We start from the raw sequence: 18,790 nt of genomic DNA on the forward strand, positions 1-18,790 counted from the left end.
ACAAATGTCATTTTATGCAAACGTGAAAAATAAATTCGGAAATACACACCCTGTGTTTCACAAACACACAGATTGTGTTTCACACATGCACACTAAATGTTTTACAAATGCACAATAAGTGTTTCTCACAAATGTGCACACTGTTTTTCACAAAAACATTTTAGAAATTCACAATAAATGTATCAGAAATACACAGTAAGTGCTTCACAAACATGATTTTTAGGTACACATGTGATGTGAACTCACAGATCATTCGAATTGCAGACTGTGCATTCAAAATCCCGTTCTCGTTTGTGAATCTCCCCGTGTGTGTGAGAGATTTTTCTACGGTGAATATTGAGACTCATCTGACGGAGCGGGTCGACTAATGTCACCATTGGCTAGTGAATCTGTCAATCAAACTCATCGGCAAAGCAGGCGGGTTCGCTTTTAACCAATCGAATGGTCCCTTACACTCTTCACTCTCAACTGACGAGGGAGGGAGCTGTTCAGCACAGCAGTTGAAAGGACGCGGGCGGCAAACATGGCGGAGAGGTCTTCCGAACGGGATCAGTCTCAGCCCGTAAGTAATGCATTTATTTGATCATTCCCTCGTTGTACGTCCTGTAATGTTATTGAATACTAAGTTGAAGCGTTCTCCTTTGCCAAGTGACATGTGTGAATGCTTTATGAACACTGCAGCCGAGTCGTTTGCAGAGAACCCCCACCGCAAATTAGCTTAGCTTTGTTTTGCTTAGCCTGTGCAAGTTGTGGCTGCCTGTGTGAGTGTGAGTGAAGTTCAAGCCGGTGTCGGTTCAAGCTAGCGTCTATAGCCAATGATCTGTAGGTTCTTAACATGATTCATAAGGAACTAAGGGGAAAAGCATGCCGGATTTACAGCAGCAAAGAAAGTTTACTAAAAAGTATTGATTTGGAGACGGCGATTTGTTTAAACACCGATGCTATGCTATGCTAACTAGCTAGTTGTTCCATGTGCTGCCTTTATGTAAACGCGATCCGGGTTAAAGTTAGACACAGTCTTTTCACAACCCAGACTTTAAGACGGGGTGGACTGTGCAACAGAGTTAATTCATATGACATTCATGAAAACGGCATTTTTTAAATATAACAGACATGAATCCACTGTTGAATGAAAGAAGCCTCATAAGTTTCTAACGTTAGAACCCGTATTATGCTGAAAAGCCCTGTGAGATTGTGTCAGAGTGACAGCCACTAAATTCCCCGTATCTTTACTTCCAATGACGTAATGACAAGAATCCCAAACATTGTGTTTTTAGGCTGTTTTGTAGTCGATAAGTAGTCACAGAAAGGGTGGATGGGAGAAATCAGCTGTCAACAGTGATTTGAGTAGAAGTTACTGTAAGTATTACACACAGGCTTCCTGTGATCAGTGTCTTGTCTCTGATTTTTTTTAAAGGTGTTCTTTACTACAAGTTCAAGTTATCATAGCAAGAGTGTTTTAAAAAATTCCCCTTTCATATATTTGAAAATTATGTAATTTGAGATCAGACAGCTAAATGATCTAATCCATGTTTGTTGTGTTTTTATTTATTCTCTAGGAATTACTGAAGCGTGACAGCGTGACAATCTTTTGTTCCTCGTGCCATCAGGCAATACAACTCTCTGGCAGGGCATCTTACAAGTAATTTCTTTTAATTTTACCCACTGATTTTCCAATTATTTACCTTTTTTATCAATCTTTTTATTTTGTGATATTTCTATTTGTAATGCATGTGTGTTTATGTGTTTTTTTAAGATGGCCATTTTAAAAAAAATTCCTCAGGGATTATTAAATACCCTTCTATTCTATTCTATTCTATTTCATATTTTATCATCCTATTGTATTACTGTTTTACCTGTCAATTGGGAATTTAGCATTTTTGCCCCTGTAAATATCTGTCAGTTGAAAGTATTTGTACTTGTATTCCATGTATCCTGTACCTGAAGATAGCAGAGAACAACTGTGCTGACACCCACTTGGCCTTCTTCAGTGACGCTGTGAAGGTGTATGGATTACCTCTGAGGTATTCATGTCATTCATAAAGAAATATTTCATTCACATATCAGGCAGTATAAGTACTTGGTTATTTGTACAAAAATAAAATAACTTTTTTTAGACTCCTCTCCATAAACAAAGGCAACTCTAAAACTTTCCCCTCATGAATAACATTTTACCCCCCCTTAACAGTCTCTCTCACCTCATTTTTTTCCCCAGTGATACATGTAACCCACTCCTGCAATTTATCTAACCTAGAAATTCTACTTATTGGCATCATACATAAGAACATTACATTTTAAACTGATGTGTACCGTATTGGCGATGCATTTGTAATTATGTGTTTGAGACATGATTTTCATGTTATTGTCAGGGTGAGAGGAGATCACGGAGGAGAAAATGTGGGCATAGCCGAGTTAATGCTCACAGTACGTACAACTGACACAAACGGCTTCATTGTGGGAAAAGTGTACACACAATCAACGGTGAGTTGAACCTAGTTTTAGAAGCTTTAATATATACACAGGGCTCCAGACTGCGTCCATTTGGTCGCATTTTGCGACCAAAATTTGAGAGTGTGTGACTGAATTTTACACCCAGTCGCACATGTGCTACCAGTAAATTTGCCTCCTCCACCCTCCGTATTTTTTATACATTAAACATGAAAGGAGCACGTCAATGATCGATGAAATGAGAGATGAAATCATCAATGAGACGCGAGCACACACGCACGCAGGCAGACACACACACTCGCGTTAATACTCATGAGACTGGAGCACACGCGAGCACACACTCGCGTTTCATTGAGTGATGCCTGAGGCGGCCAATGCGTGTGAGAAGAATAGGGAAAGTCACTGCAAGTGGCTAAAATATGTGGAGGGGCGTGGCCTAGAGATAATCGAGCGCGCGTAAACATCTGTGGGAAGGAAACGGAGACAAATATCATCACAACCTGATATGTGCGTCTGAGCTATGAGCAAGCGAACTATTGATTCGTTCTTCCGACCTGCAGCTAGTGTACCAGTGACAGAGTGTACAGCAGGGGTCTCAAACTCGCATGAAGTCGAAGCTGCAGCGAGACTGAAAGAGACCAGGAATTAGGAGTTGTCCTTAACATTCAATTTCGTTTTAATATGCCTCTCCCCCTAAGTATGAGCTGTGATATTACATCTTTTATAATTATTTTAATGTTTTGTAATGGATGTAGCCTTTTTTTAATCAGTTGGTATTTTAAATTATTTTAATTGATCAGTGAACTACAAAAACCCCATCAGGACGCATGTCCCATAATGCATTGTTTTGTAGTCTGTAGGGCAGCTTTTAGTCAGTTCAATACTAAATTTCCAGCTGCGTTCGCTCTGATTGGTGTCTTGCTCTCACCCCTTTCTCGTGATATTTTTGTTTTGATTGACAGGTGATGTTGGAGCAAAAAGAAAAATATACGTCACACACCAGGTGATCTGTGCAGTGTTGCGTCCATCTGGGTGATCTCAAACACGCTTATTGTGCATCTTGGCTGAACCTATTTGGTGTCACCAACATGAATTTCCATCCTCTAATATTTACATACATTTAAGTATTGTTTGAAACTGTGAAATTACGAAAGGTTACTACGGTAATCACTTGTTACTAAAAACTTTTTTTATTCTAAATGTATGGTATTTTTTTTACTATTTTTACTTAGTTGTACTGTCGTGACAGCGATGGTGATGTCAGTTTACCTTCATGTTACATCTTCAAAAGTGCAGAATAAAATATGACACTGAATTAGAAACAGCACATTGTAATTTCTGCATCTATTATTAAAGTATTTATTTGTAATACAGTGGAAATTAGTAGATTTGGTTAGAATGTTGATTTACGGTATGCGCCCCTAAATTTTCTGGTTGTGCCCCTAAAATTTTCAGTTAGGGGCCACTATGCTCCTAGTGAAAAAAGTTAGTCTGGAGCCCTGATACATAAAAGTGAATGATGTATTAAAAATAAATCTGACAATATAATATTTCTTTTTGCTTTTTTCCAAATACAGGATTGAGCCCCTCTGGTGTGATGTCTTCGTGAGTGTTACTGGTTTATATTACAACATCCTGCTCTCTCCTGAGGACCAAGACTTGCTCAATATCAGTCACATCAGGTATTCTGCTGCCATTACATCTTCCTACCACGCATTCAGGCCAGTTTGGATGTCTTTAGTGACGCGTGGGACAGCCATCCAATCAGGACGGAGCAAAGCATGACACCAAATCAGCTGTGGCAGTTGGGCTTGACCCAGAACCCTGTTTCTGATCCCCGGGTAAATGCTTTATTTAATCTCACTGTACTGGACAACTGATTTGTGTGCAGTTTGACTAAAGTGGAAAGTATCAAGAAGAGTATCATGAAATCATAATGACTACAGTGAATTTTCATCGAAAATGAATGAAAAGGATTATTGTTGTGTGGTGCAAACAATTTCCCTAAATTGTTTGTAGGAAGAATAGCACATCTGCAAGTTCAAAATGCATCACAATGCATGGCCTTATGAGCCATCAGATGTACTAATGTCACTACTTTGTTAAGGTTCACTTATTTGCAAATTATAAACAGTTATGGAGATATGAGGTCTGCCTGCAAGCAACAATATAAGTTATTATTAGTCGGTCACTGTTCCTACATAATCTAAAACACAAAAAAAAACAGTGCTGTTCATAAACAGTATCTTTTTTTTTTTTTTTTGTCAGGGTATGCTGGTTCCAGAGATTGAATGGGAGGAGAGTGGATCCATGACTGAACCTCATCCTGGGATCAATGTCCCGGTATGGGACAGTCCTCTTTTGGGTCCACAAATGTTGGAACTGCAAGACGACATCAATCCATTGTGGAATTCAGACCGTTTGGGAGTGGACCTACATCTTTACTGTCCAGTGTGTTTAGAACTTAATTTAGGCGACATAATTACATACAGAAGAAGAGAGACTGAGGGGAGGAAGACAAAGTTCAAATCAATACTGCTGTATTGTTCAAGGGACTTCATTGTATGTAAGGAAGTTATGAAAATTAGTTCCAGTTTAAATAAAATTCAAATCAGTAGAGATCCCACATTTGCTTAAATTTTGATGTTTTAATCTGTCCATGTTTTCTCTGAATTTTACTCTGCAATAAAGGGTGAATGTTTGCACTTTGTTGTTCTATGACCATCTTTTGTTGTGTAGTATTTAACCAGCTATAAAACCCAGAGAGATGAGGATCTTTTTTGCAAGGGTGACCTGGCCAAGAGGTGTATATGTATATGGTTACAATATAAAATCAATGACATTTGAGTTATTAAAAAAATGAAATTAAGGTCAAGCAAAGTGACTTCGGGCTGAGCAGGGGATGTGTATTGGGTATCTGTGATTGACAGTGAGATGAACTCGAGGTAATGTAGTCCCACTGCGTGGTACGGAGCAAAGTGATGCCAGTTTCTCCACAAAACCTGTGGAAGTTGAAGATTTTTCTCCTCCACCTTCATATGATCTAGACCGAAGGGAACCGTGTCTGAGTGTTGAAATGACGCTAGCATGAAAGCTAAGAGAATAACGTACAAACAATCCCGAGTGAAACATTCATTGTAAATCTCATGACCAGTACAGAGTTCGATGGATTCTATGTCAACTGCATTCAACCACTGTTGCCTTGCTCCCAGGTCCACTGAAAAGTTGCACAAGCCAGTCATTTTTGACAACCGAAGGCAATAAACCGACAAGCCATGCTAGGGCTAACACGCTAACGACCGACTGGTACAGAATCAAATATGGGCGGGGCTTTTGCCACCTGCAGAAAGCGTAGAGAAAGTGTAAGGGGCCATACGATTGGTTAAAAGCGAACCCGCCTGCTTTGCCGATGAGTTTGATTGACAGATTCACTAGCCAATGGTGACATTAGTCGACCCGCTCCGTCAGATGAGTCTCAATATTCACCGTAGAAAAATCTCTCACACACACGGAGAGATTCACAAAAGAGAACGGGATTTTGAATGCACATTCTGCAGTTCGAATGATCTGTGAGTTCACATCACATGTGTACCTAAAAATCATGTTTGTGAAGCACCTACTGTGTATTTCTGATACATTTATTGTGAATTTCTAAAATGTTTTTTGTGAAACACAGTGTGCACATTTGTAAAACATTTAGTGTGCATTTGTGAAACACAATCTGTGTGTTTGTGAAACACAGGGTGTGTATTTCCGAATTTATTTTTCACGTTTGCATAAAATGACATTTGTGAATCGGAGCGTGTGCATTTGTAAAACCGGTTGTGTGCATTTCTGATTATTGAGACTGAATTAACTCCATAAAGGTGAGCTAACACCTGTGCTCAATTGAGTGTTTATGTTATTCGAAAATGGATGATGGAATCTGAAAAGAAGGAGGGAGAGTGACAAGCCATCCCCACACCAAGACCCCCGCCGCAGCAGCCGCGGCAGCCAGAAGCCCCCAACGACTCGCGGCAGCAGGCAGAGAACAACCGCTCCCCGGATGATCACGTCCGCCACCCAGGCCAGGGCCAGCAGGACGGCAACGAGGCCCTTCAGAGCCAGAGATCAGGGAGGCATGGGGGGAAAGAGAGTGCCGCCCCAGCCCAACCAGGAGAGCAGGCCCCCCGCAGCGCCAGGAGGGCCCAACACCGGGCCCCACCCGAGAGGGGTGCCCACAGCCCCAGACGAGCACCTCATCACCACCCAGGGGTTCTGGGCATGCCCCCGCCCCAACCGCAGGTACAGCCAGGACCTCCCAAGGGAGACCCGCTCTGCACTCTAGGCAGCCATCCACCAGGCCCACGGTTGGTCCAGAAAGGAGCAAGACAGGGGCCAGCCTCCCCCGCCCAGGAGGGGGCACCCCAGGGAGAAGTGGGCCCACAAGGGTTGTTGTAGACATGGCCCGACCAAGCTCGGCCACAGTTGGAAGTTTGGCGAGGCCCAGCACCCAGGGGCAAGGACCAGAACCCACCCCACAGGGACACAGACACCCCCGGCTCAGGTGTGATATGATCCCCGGCTTCTGGCCTTCCCAGAAAGCTCAGGGATCCCTCTCCCTGCGTGGAGAGAGCACCGCCAGGCCCAGGAAACCGGCACCCAGGGGACACGCCCGCCATTGCCAAGGGCCCAGTACCCCCCACCAGGGATGGGGTAGGGGACAGATGGTCCAAGGTTCCACCTACCTTGCGAAATGAGTGGGGGTGTGTGTGTGTGTGTGTTAGTGAGGGTGTGTGTGTGCATGTGTGTGTGTTTATGTTGGAATGTATATTTTGAGGGGGGAAGGGTGTGTGTACAAAGGGGGTGCAGTTAAAATTAGCAAGTAGGGCACTGAGGGGACATCTCCTGATTACTCACAGTGATGTCCAATCACCCTCCCCACCAAGGGGCTCCATATGTCTAAGGTGCAGTTAAAATTTGCGGGTATGGTGCTAAAAAAACATCTGCTGCTTGCTGGCAGTGATGTCCAAGCACCCCCCCTACCAAGGGCCCTACATGTCTAAGGTGCAAATAAAACCGAGAGAGGGGGGGCCCATTCCATACCGCGACCATGGGAGGGGGACCACTACCAAGTAGCTCCTCCCCCCAAGGTTCATCGCAGGCGAAACCCCCCACCCCCTCACTCTAATATGAGATTATATGAGGAAGGGGGTAAGTTGGGGACAGCTGGTAGACTGGCCCCAAGAGGTTTGCCCCGCCCCGTCCCAGAGCCAGGGAAGGGTTGATCCCAGCCCCAGGTGTAGATGGACAGCCTGCCCAGCGCCGCTGGACCCCCCCCCCCCCCCGAGCAGGACCCCCCGCCAACCCCCCCCCCCACAGCACGTGCAAAGAGACCCCCCCCCAAGCCAAGCCTAACCACCACTCAACCTCCTCCACCACACCCCCCCCCCCCCCCCCCCACCCGTTCCCAGAAGACCACGCAGCGCCCCAGCCCGCCCCACCCAGGCACCGGCCCGACACCCACACCGACCCCCGGCAGAAGGGCAAGGAGCAGCGACCACCAGGCACCCCACCCCCTAAGTCAGGGGTCGGGAACCTATGGCTCGCGAGCCATATATGGCTCTTTTGATGGTCACATGTGGCTCGCAGACAAATCTTTAATTACACTTTTTTTTCTTTCTTTAGACCAGTCATTCTCGGGTGCGATGCGATGCCAGAAGCGCACAGTAGTAGCGGTGCTTAGAGAGAAAAACCTGCGCCAGCACTATCAGTTTACTATTATCTATTATTTCACAGAGTTTGTACCACCCGGAAACCTGTGAATTGCCGTGCCTAAAACTGCGCGCTCCCGTCTCTGAGAAAGAGTGCGCAGATGCGGGGACGGGACGTGTGAGGGAGAAAGCAGAGGGTGGGGGGGTTGAGGGGACAGGCAGCAGCTGAATCGCGCAGGGATTGTAAAAACGTAAAACCCACTGCCCGTCACCCACTGCAGCGTGTGAGTGTGTGTTTGGCTCCAGGTCTGCATGTGATCAGTCTTTGTCACATCTACAGAACATTCAGACCTAAGATCACGTTTAAAGTCTCAACGCCTGCATGAAGCAGAAACTCACCACGTATCAACCAGACTAGACCATCAGCAGAACTACCATGAGAAATACTCATCATTTATTAGCAACAGCATAATGATGTTATTAAAAGGAATCCACAGACTTATTGTACTTTAAAAATGTTGAAATTATATCAAATGCACACATTCATTTGAATATTTAGTTTTAAACCTATTGTCGCGGACTGAGTTGGACTGGGTGGCTGTTGGGTTGCGTTAAAAGTTCTGGAGTTCATTAAACGCATCAAGCAGAGATCTGATTGGCTCTCAGTTCTGTCGCTCAGCCTGTTGTTAGGTAGTTTGGACCAATGGGGTTCAGCCATGGGCCGAATAAGGGAAATGGGAGGGCTGGAGCGCGAGCAGGTGAATATAAAGTTGGGAGAAGCGCTCTCGTCTCGGCGGGAGAGATTCAGGAGTTGCTGAATTAATTGTACGGCGTTTGTTGCGGTCTGCAGTAACCAGAATAAAGAACCTTAAAAGAGGTTAAGTCTCCGTGCCTCAGTGTGGGAAAGGGACACTACATTATTGTATGGCTCTTTCGAAATTACATTTCAAAATATGTGGCGTTTATGGCTCTCTTGGCCAAAAAGGTTCCCGACCCCTGCCCTAAGTCATGGAGTTAGCTTTGGGAGACCAGAGAGACTGAATTCTTTCAAAGTTCAGAAGTTCACAAGTTGCTTGAACTTTGGGTTGACATTTTTTCCAAGCTGATATGATCAAACAGCAGATTTCTGTATTGACTTATATTTATATTTTTCTTGTTTTTCCAATTTATTAAAATTGTTTTTTTAGCAATACAAAGAGTTATGAAAATGATAGATAATAATCCTCCTTCTACATCGATGGCACTCATTTCACCAAGCACACAAAGTGACGGTGAGGCAGTGATTGAAACCTTAAGCCAGACTGATAAATCGGCACATACCTGCTGCCAGAGAGCCTGGACAGGAGTGCAGAACCACAGTGCGTGCATGTAACTGTCGGGTAGATTATTATCACAGTGCTGACAAATGTCTGAGTTACTGAGACCCATCTTGAACATCCTCTGTCCAGTGTAGTAAATTCTGTGAAGAGTTTTGAAATGGATTAGCTGCAAATTTGGACTTTTTGTCAGTTTAAAGGTGTTTAGACAGAGTTCTGACCAGAAGCTTTCATCTGTGCTGATGCTCAAATCTGCATCCCATTTTGTTGTTGGAAGTGAGATATTATTATCTAAATTGCAAAAGTTTGTATATTCTGGAGAGAGTTTTATTCATTGAAAAATTAATCAAAGGTAATTACTTCTGGTAGCTTTCAATTGTTGTCTCTGTATTTAATTTTTTTAGTAATAATAGATTTAAGTTGCTGATATTCCAAGAAGTTATTTATTCCATGTTTGTCTTGTTATGAATCTTTTGTCAATAATTAAATGCTCTAGTAGTGTTACGCCCCCTGCTTGCCAAGATGGGAAGTGTATCATTTTTTTTTTTTTTTATGAGGATGTCTGGGTTGTTCCAGATGGGTGTCATTCTGCACGGTTGAATTGGCGAGTTAGATATTTTTAGAAATTCCCACCGGGCTGTCAAAGTGGCGTTTATATTAATACTTTGGAAACAGTCCTGTTTTTTTACTGTTTGGCTGATAAATGGTAGTTCTGACAGGTTGATCTTTCCACATAACACCTGTTCCAAGTCTAACCATGAGTTAGACTTAATTAATTGTAGGTAGGTAATATCGTTTGTAGAGTTGACAGGATGGGTCCGAGGGAGTGAGTTTGAGTCCTTGGCTTGAAGGTTCGGCGCGGCTGGAGGGATTCAGCAGGAAGATCTCCAGAGCGATGAGGCAGTAGGCAGGCGGCTAGACGTGGAACCAAAGCTGACCATGGAAACCAGGTGAGTACCCGAGGACGAGTAACCCTGTGACAATGCACCGTGGAGGAACAACGAACTGGCGTCGAATACTGGCGATGGATCTCCTTAAGAAGATACTGTTGATGAGATGAGTGGAGTCAGCTGGTCACGTCCGGAGGGAGCAGAGGAGGAAGGGGGAGGAGTCTGACAGAGGCACCATGACACAGGGGACATTTTGGACAGGTCGCCAGTCTGTGGCAGGGCCACAAATCACACACCCATGCACACTCACAATTTAGAGAAACCAATTAACCTATGAAGCATGTTTTTGGACGGTGGTAAGAAACCGGAGTCCCCGGAGAAACGTCCCCTATTGGAGTTCTGTTTCAGGAACTTGAGTCGGCTGGGGGGTGATCCTTTGTCACTTCTGGTCATTAAACAGTCTTCAACTTGCCCTTTTGCTTACAAGCCTTACTCTGTATCTGGGTTCTTGAACTCTAAACCGCAACACTGACATCAGATTCAGCCCTTTTCCACCATTCTGTTCAGTTATATGAAAATTTGCGATTCTAAACAGGAATATATTTGTTGGATTGTTGTTTGGATGCAAGTTTCTGAGAACTTTAACTCCAGGTACATTTCAGTGGAAACATTTGCTACTTCTTGGAATGTAGAACGTTGTGATTACTAGTTATTGATTATCAAAAATGCTGCATGGTGGCATAGTGATTATTTTGTTCACCTTACAATGAGAAGAACCCTGTTTCAAATCCCAACTGGGACTTTTCTGTTTGAAGTTTGCATGTTTTGCAGGTTTCCTCCCACAAGTCAATAACATGTTTCACAGGTCCCTGTGTGTTTTTGTGGCCCTGTGACAAACTGGTGACCTGATTAGGGTATCGCCCAACAGTCTTTGGTTTGGAACCAGCAAACCTGTGACCCTAAAAGAGATTCAGTGGGTTCTGCAGATGGATGTAAAATTGCAGAATTAATTTTTAATAGTAAATGTTTAAAAAAAAAGTTATCATAAAAATATCCCAGTAGATGCGAAGGAGACCTCTATGTGCAGAGATCATTCAGAACACTTTTGCTAGACCTTTAATGGAATAATGCAATGGAGATGTCCAGTGGACATCTACAATGATAGCTAAGGCCCATTTTTTCCTTAAGTCTGAATCCATTGGAAACCTGCAAGAAAAGTTCAGTCACTGAGTCAGAAATGTATAAATCTATATTACTATAATAGAACAGTCCTAGTATAGTGTACATAGGTTTAACAAAATAAAGTGTGCATTTATGTCGACAGCAAATAATACGTACATCATGCAGCATGTTGATAACAGCCCTGCAGCATCATGCATGTCGACATGTATTCTATTAATGAAGCCCCTGCAGCATTAAAAGAAAAAAATGATAATACTTACCTGTGAAATGTTATGCCTTCCTCCTTCGTGCACTCATTTATCCGATTTTGGCAGTTGAAACCCGCACAATGAAGTGGCATTTTGCAAAAAAAATGTGTTCACATGCATGCACTGCAGCAGTGACTTGACCTCACCAAGATGGCGGTGCTCTCCTCCCATGAGGAATCACGTGATGTCTCCTCTAGCGATAGAACTCATTGATCTGCACTCTCTTTCTGTAAGCCTTTTTAGATTATTTTATTTCTTTATTCAGTTTTAAGACCTTTGGTTATCCAGGACTTCTTGTTAGGGAACATCCTCACTGTTTTTGAGGGATGGTCATATCTTCACAGAAAGTGATGACTGGTCAGTGGCTTCCTCTCTGGTGTGTCCTTCTGTGAACACCTCCCACTAAAGTCAATCATTGTCCCACCGTCTAACTTGTCTCTTTGCTACCTCTGTGGTTTTGTGCAATATGAGGAGCAGAGCCACCTTGTGGTCAGCAGTGAGTGGGTTTTTATAGACCCTGTATGCATTTTTAACATTGCCATAACAGAGGACGATTGTTTTGTCCCCTTTGGTGCCACACTGATTGTAGGTGAGAAGAGTCTTCAGCCACTGAAGTCCCCTAGAAAAAGTACTGGTGAATCTGGAGACACGTTCTCCAGCTGCAGTACACGCGATATTGGAACAAGCACAAGCACAAGCTGACCAAACTCAGGGGGGAGATCTGATCATGGCTGATCTGCTCCACATCTGATTGACAAACACAGTCTGCTGCCATATTTTTTTCTGGCTACTCACAGTGTTCCAGTACAGGCAACAAACCCATCCAGAGAAAGGTGCAAGTCCGCGACAGTGCTGTTGAGCCAAGTACTACAAACTAGCACGAGATGTTTGCGTGTAGTTCCTTCAGTTTATTTTGAAGACAGCGCACATTGGCAAGCAGAATAGATGGGAGTGGAGCTCTTTTTGAAGTACTGGAGAGTCTCTTCAGCCTTTACGTCACTTCTCCCCTCCTTCCCTGCTTCCTCCGCCAGGCTGGCCAACTGTTGCCGCCAGCACCGCACAGTCCAGATGATACCTCTGTCCAATTCTGCAGATCCACTTCAGCTGGATAGCTTGAATGCTGGAGTAGTAGAAGCTCTTCTTGAGCATTTCTTAGGGTTTGACTGCTCTATTTTCCTCTAAAAGCAAACGGAGGTTCGATCAACAGGAGCAGCGTAGACATCCACTTCCTCATTCAGACGGAAAAGGTTTGGGAGCAAGAGAAGAAAAAAAAGAGTGTGAGGGGGGGGTTTGAGTTCTATCCTGCACAGAACACCTTTTAACAGTCTTTGTGCATTTAACCCTTGTGCTATTCTATGGGGTCAAGATGACCATTGACGTGTTCTCCCTACCATGATAAAGGTGGATAAAGGTGGAAAGATTTCATGTAACCCATGGACACCAGTGAAGATCACAAATCATTGAAGAAAAAAGGTTCAGGGCACTGTCTAATGGGTCAAGATGACCCCACTCCCAACGTTAAAGTGCCTAAGATAGCACAAGGGTTAAAGTGCCAAGGATAGCACAAGGGTTACATAAGAAATGTTATTCAGAATTTCTTTTCCAGACTCATTCAGCCATACATTCAGTCTCAAGACGGTCCCCTCCAGCCTGTCACCATGACAGCGCCAACTCAGTTCATCATCAGTCTCTGCAGAAGCCTGGCAATGTCAAAGGCAGGTGTGTTTGAGTAGGGTTGGATTGAAAAATGCAGGACAGTGTGCCCTGAGGACCAGGGTTTTGGAAACACTGATCTAATAGATCTCTTGTGCCTGGCGGGAAGATGAATGATGACTCTTTTCCTTTTTTCGTTAGAGCCCCAGTCAGGAGAGAGGAGCTCGCCTCAGATGGACTGTATAGGACATGCTGCTAGGCCAGTTTTAACCAGATGTGGCTTATTGAGTTTATAGTAGAGCTTTTGCTAGTCTGATTTTTGTGTTTTTTTTGTTTGTAGTGGTTTCATGCTCTCTGTTACATGAGAAATGTGAATTAAAATTACCTTTTTTTGAGCAATTAGGTCATTTTAATTCATTTTGAGCATTTCGAGCACTCCCCCGTGAACCGCCACCTTAATGTGGTGGGGGAGTTTGAGAGCTCGAGTGATCCCAGGAGCTAAGCTATCTGGGGCTTAAGCCCCTGGTCTTGGGTAACTACCCAGACAAAGAGCAGTTCAGAACCCCCTGATTTAAGGAAAGAACAAGTACCCGATTACGTCGCCCGGATTGGCGTCACCGGGGTCCAACTCTGGAGCCAGGCCCGGGGTTGGGGCTCGCAGGCAAGCGCCTGGTGACAGGGGCTCTTCCCACGGGCCCTAGTCGGGCCCAGCCCGAAAGAGCAACGTGGGACCACTCTTCTACAGGCCCACCACCCGTAGGAGACATAAAAAGGGGCGAGTGCAATGTGGTTTGGGTGGCAGTCGAGGGCATGTGCCTTGGCGGCCCAAATTCCGGTCATGGAACTTGGCTTTTGGGACATGGAACGTCACCTCTCTGGGAAGGAAGGAGCCTGAGCTTGTGTGAGAGGTTGAGAGATACCATCTAGATATAGTCAAGTTCACCTCAACACATAGCCTGGGCTCTGAAACTCAGTCCTTAGAGAGGAGTTGGACTCTCTACCACTCTGGAGTTCCTCAAGGTGAGAGGCAGCGGGCTGGTGTGGGCTTACTCGTGAGCCCCCAGCTCACCCGCCAAGTGTTGGAGTTCACCCCGGTGGACCAGAGGGTCATGTCCCTCCGCCTTCAGGTGAGGAACAGGTCTCTAACTGTGGTTTCGGCTTACGGGCCAAACAGCAGTTTGGAGTACCAGATCTTCTTGGTGTCTCTCGAAGGGATACTGGAAAGTGCCCCAACGGGGGACTCCATTGTCCTCCTGGGGGACTTCAATGCCCACGTGGGCAATGACAGTGGCACCTGGAGGGGCGGGATTGGTAGGAATGCTCCCCCAGATCTGAACCCGAGTGGTGTTTTGTTATTGGACTACTGTGCTCATCATTGTTTGTCCATAACAAACACCACGTTCGAGCACAAGGATATCCATCAATACACCTGGCATCAGGACACCCTGGACAGGAAGTCAATATTCGACTTTGTAGTTGTCTCAGGCGACCTTCGGCCCTGTGTCTTGGACACTTGGATGAAGAGAGGGGCAGAGCTGTCCACCAAGTGGTGAGTTGGATTCGCTGGCGGGGAAGGAGGCCGGAAAGACTTGGAAGACCCAAACGTAATGTGAGGGTCTGCTGGAAATGTCTGGCTGAGCCCTCCATTAGGGAAGTCCGGAAGAACATCAAACAGGTACCAAGGGAGGTTCGGGACATTGAGTATGATTGGACCATGTTTTCCACTTCCATTGTCTCTGCTGCTGCTCGTAGCTGTGGTCGCAAGGTCTCTGGTGCCTGTTGCGGCGGTAACCCCCGAACCCGGTGGTGGACACCGGAAGTAAGGGATGCCGTCAAGCTGAAGAAAGAGTCCTACCAGGCCTGGCTGGCTTGCAGGACTCCAGAGGCAGCTGACAGGTATCGGCAGTCTAAGCGAGCTGCGGCCCGGACAGTTGCGGAGACAAAAACTCGGTCCTGGGAGGAGGACTTGAAAAAATTCTGGCAAACCATCCGGCGCCTCAGGAGGGGAAAGCAGTTCTCCACAGGCACCGTTTTCAGTGCAGGTGGGGGGCTGTTGACTTCGACTGGGCACATTCCTCAATCCCACTGACACGCCTTCTTTTGAAGAAGCAGAGAACGAGGACTTTGGGGTGAGGCTGTTTATTACCCAAGCTGAATTCACTGAGGTAGTCAATGAGCTCCTCAGTGGCAAGGCTCTGGGAGTGGATGAAATCTGCCCTGAGTACCTCAAGTCTCTGGATGCTGTGGGAGTGTCTTGGCTCACACGTCTCTGTAGCATCGCTTGGCAGTCAGGAACTGTGCCACTGGACTGGCAGACAGGGGTGGTGGTTCCCCTCTTTAAGAAGGGGGACCGGAGGGTGTGTTCCAACTACAGGGGAATCACACACCTCAGCCTCCCTGGGAAAGTCTATGCCAGGGTACTGGAGAGGAGAGTCCGTCCGATAGTCAAACCTCAGATTCAGGAACAACAGTGCGGTTTCCGTCCTGGTCGTGGAACAGTGGACCAGCTCTACACCCTCTCTAGGGTGCTGGAGGGATTGTGGGAGTTTGCTTATCCAGTCCATGTGTTTTGTGGATTTGGAGAAGGCATTCAACCACATCCCCTGTGGTATCCTATGGAGGGTACTCTGGGAGTATGGGGTCCGGGGAGACTTACTGAGGGCTGTCCGGTCTCCTTATGACTGGAGTAGGAGCTTGGTTCGCATAGCCGGCAGTAAGTCAGACCTGTTCCTGGTCCACGTTGGACTCTGGCAGGGCTGCCCTTTATCACTGGTTCTGTTCATAGTTTTTGTGGACAGAATTTCTAGACACAGCCAGGGGCCGGAGGGGGTCTGGTTTGGGGACCACAGACTTTCTTCTCTGCTATTTCCAGATGATGTTGGCATCATCGAGCCAGGACCTCCTGCATTGGGGCGGTTTGCTGCTGAGTGTGAAGCGGCTGGGATGAGGGTCAGCACCGCTAAATGTGAGGCCATGGTTCCCGACCGGAGAAAGGTAGTTTGCCATCTCTCAGTGGGAGTGTCCCTGCCTCAGTTGGAGGAGTTTAAATACCTCGGGGTCTTGTTCACGAGTGAGGGAAGATCGGAGCATGAGATTGACAGGCGGACCGGAGAAGCGTCCGTAGTTATGCGATCGCTGTATCGGTCTGTTGTGGTGAAGAGAGAGCTGAGCCAAAAAGCAAATTTAATTTACCAGTTGATCTTCGTTCCAATACCCAGCTATGGTCATGAGCTCTGGGTCAGAGGAGCTGGAGGAAGTTGCTGGGGCGAGGGAAGTCTGGGCATCTCTGCTTAGACTGCTGCCCCTCCGACCGGTCCCGGATAAGTGGAGGAAGATGGATGGATGGATGGATAATTTTGAGCACTTTGCTTTTGTCTGTAAACACTCTGCTGCACATATTTGCCTTTTTCAGTTATTGTCCAATTTAAATTGTGTTGAAGTGTTGTCTTTTTATTCTTTAATATTTTTAATCTGTTAGATATAAATATAAATATTTTTTTAATAGTGCTTAGATGACTCAAAGGGTCAACTGGCTAAAACAAATCTTTAAATGAATTTTTATTTTAGCCCGGTGCTTGTGTTGCTGCACACCAGCTTCAAAAGGTATCTGGGCTCCAATGGGTTCTCATCAGGCCCTGGCTTGTTCTTCTTGGACTTTTGAACCATAATCCAACTTCTGTTATTAAAGCTTTGCGTCTCCATCAAATCTATGTTGCTTGTAGTTACAAGCTAAATGTGGTTAAATATTAAATCTCTAAGTTCAAACTGTCATCTTAATTTAGTCAGTCAGGCAGCTTAAAAGAGTCTTTTCTGGCCCCCCAGGTGTTTGCTGCTTTGTAAAGAGGGAAGATGAAAAAGGTTTGTTTAAATAAATGGTTTTCAGCCTTTTCTTTGACACCCTCTTCTTTATCACATTTGTCAATGTGTGGAGCTGTGATTGTAGAAACAGGAAACTGCACTTCCTGAGCCGCAGTTACAAACAAAAAAAAAATTAAATATTACAGTTTCAGTGCATCTTTAGATGGAACCATATTCTGCACTATGCCATCAGACTTTCACATTTACACATAAGATTAATTAAAAGAGGACAGAGTGGGCGAGACGGCGATTGCTGAAAAACTGGACGTGAAGTCAGTGGTTGTCTGCCTGAGCGCTGACTCTGCTGTGCTGACGAGGTGAATAAAAATTTGAGCACGACTCATGTGGTGTGAATAATGATTCACAGGAACAAGGAGGATTAAGGACATTTAAAAAAGAATGACCTTGCCTGTCTGCATGTGCTCTCAGTAAAGCGGATACATATCTGCTTAAAGATGCAATAGATTGTTATGTGGGGCTTGGAAAAAGGAGTTTCCACTCACAGTTTCTAGAGTTTTTCTAAAAACTTCCCTCACTCGTGAACATAGATTCAGACTATTCACTTGGTAGCTTCATTTTTGTGGCCTCAACATCAGGACTGAAATGGAGCTGTGGAATTCTAATCTCCAATTACTTAGTTGGATAAGCTGAAATGAAAGTGTTCTCATTCCTACTGATGGAAAGAATCATTGCAGATCAGAACTTGAACTACTGGACTGAAGATAACAAGGTGTATCACAGCAGCTGGAAAATATCTGATCCAAATTTAGATTGTTGATGAAAAAGCCAATTATTAGTATGCCCCTATTTTTCCCCACGTTCAAAATAATATGAGGTACAGGTTTTCATTTCAAATAGAAGTAATTTCAGTGACAATAATTCAAACAGAGAAACCATGTTGCAGAGTGGTCTGCATGCCCTGACACAGGCATTCACACTGACAGAAATGATCAAGCATCATGCAGAGATAAAGACCTCAGTGAGTTCACACTGATGCTTGTGCTGCCAGGCCTTCTGCAGCCTCCCACACACTCACACTTTCATGCACGAAAAGACACGTGCAGAAAGATTTGTGTTGCCATGACACTGAGCTCATACCTGATACTATCAGTCAGTACCATACACACATTTACTAAAATATAAATACAAGAATGACGGCGCTGTGAAGCAGAGGTGACATGATCGACCTAAAAGCAAAAGATTGCATGTTTGGTTCCCGCTTTGCAGGCTCATGTGTTGAAGTGTTGCTGGGCAAGACACTTGTCAGGGCTACAGCCTGGGGCTGCTGCTAATCAGTGCTGAACTTGTCCTCTCTCACCGCTGGAATATCGTGCAATCAGCCTGAACACCAGCCTGTTGCATTCCTGAGCTGAGCTGCCTACAGCAACAACGTCACTTGTGAGTGTCTGAACCAGGAACTGCAAAGAGGAAGCCCGATTTCATGAGACTGTTGCTGCATATGTGGGCGCACTGCGTAAGCTGGCGGTGACATGTGAGTTTGC

General features: G+C 45.1%; 1 long non-coding RNA gene across 2 annotated transcripts; it reads left to right on the top strand.

Annotated features, from left to right (window-relative positions):
• Positions 1-452: 452 nt before the first annotated feature.
• Positions 453-5,153, top strand: LOC144984097 (uncharacterized). 2 transcript variants are annotated; one of them, XR_013647753.1, is made up of 7 exons: positions 453-562; positions 1,560-1,642; positions 1,948-2,024; positions 2,370-2,481; positions 4,026-4,053; positions 4,170-4,289; positions 4,717-5,153. It is a non-coding gene; the product is annotated as an uncharacterized LOC144984097 (long non-coding RNA). The 2 variants fall into 2 exon arrangements; XR_013647754.1 differs by lacking the exon at positions 453-562 and adding an exon at positions 1,248-1,359.
• The last annotated feature ends 13,637 nt before the right edge of the window (positions 5,154-18,790 follow it).

This window comes from Oryzias latipes, chromosome 15 (genome assembly GCF_053564925.1).
Source record: "Oryzias latipes strain Hd-rR chromosome 15, Olatipes_Hd-rR_3.1".
Classification (NCBI taxonomy): domain Eukaryota; kingdom Metazoa; phylum Chordata; class Actinopteri; order Beloniformes; family Adrianichthyidae; genus Oryzias; species Oryzias latipes.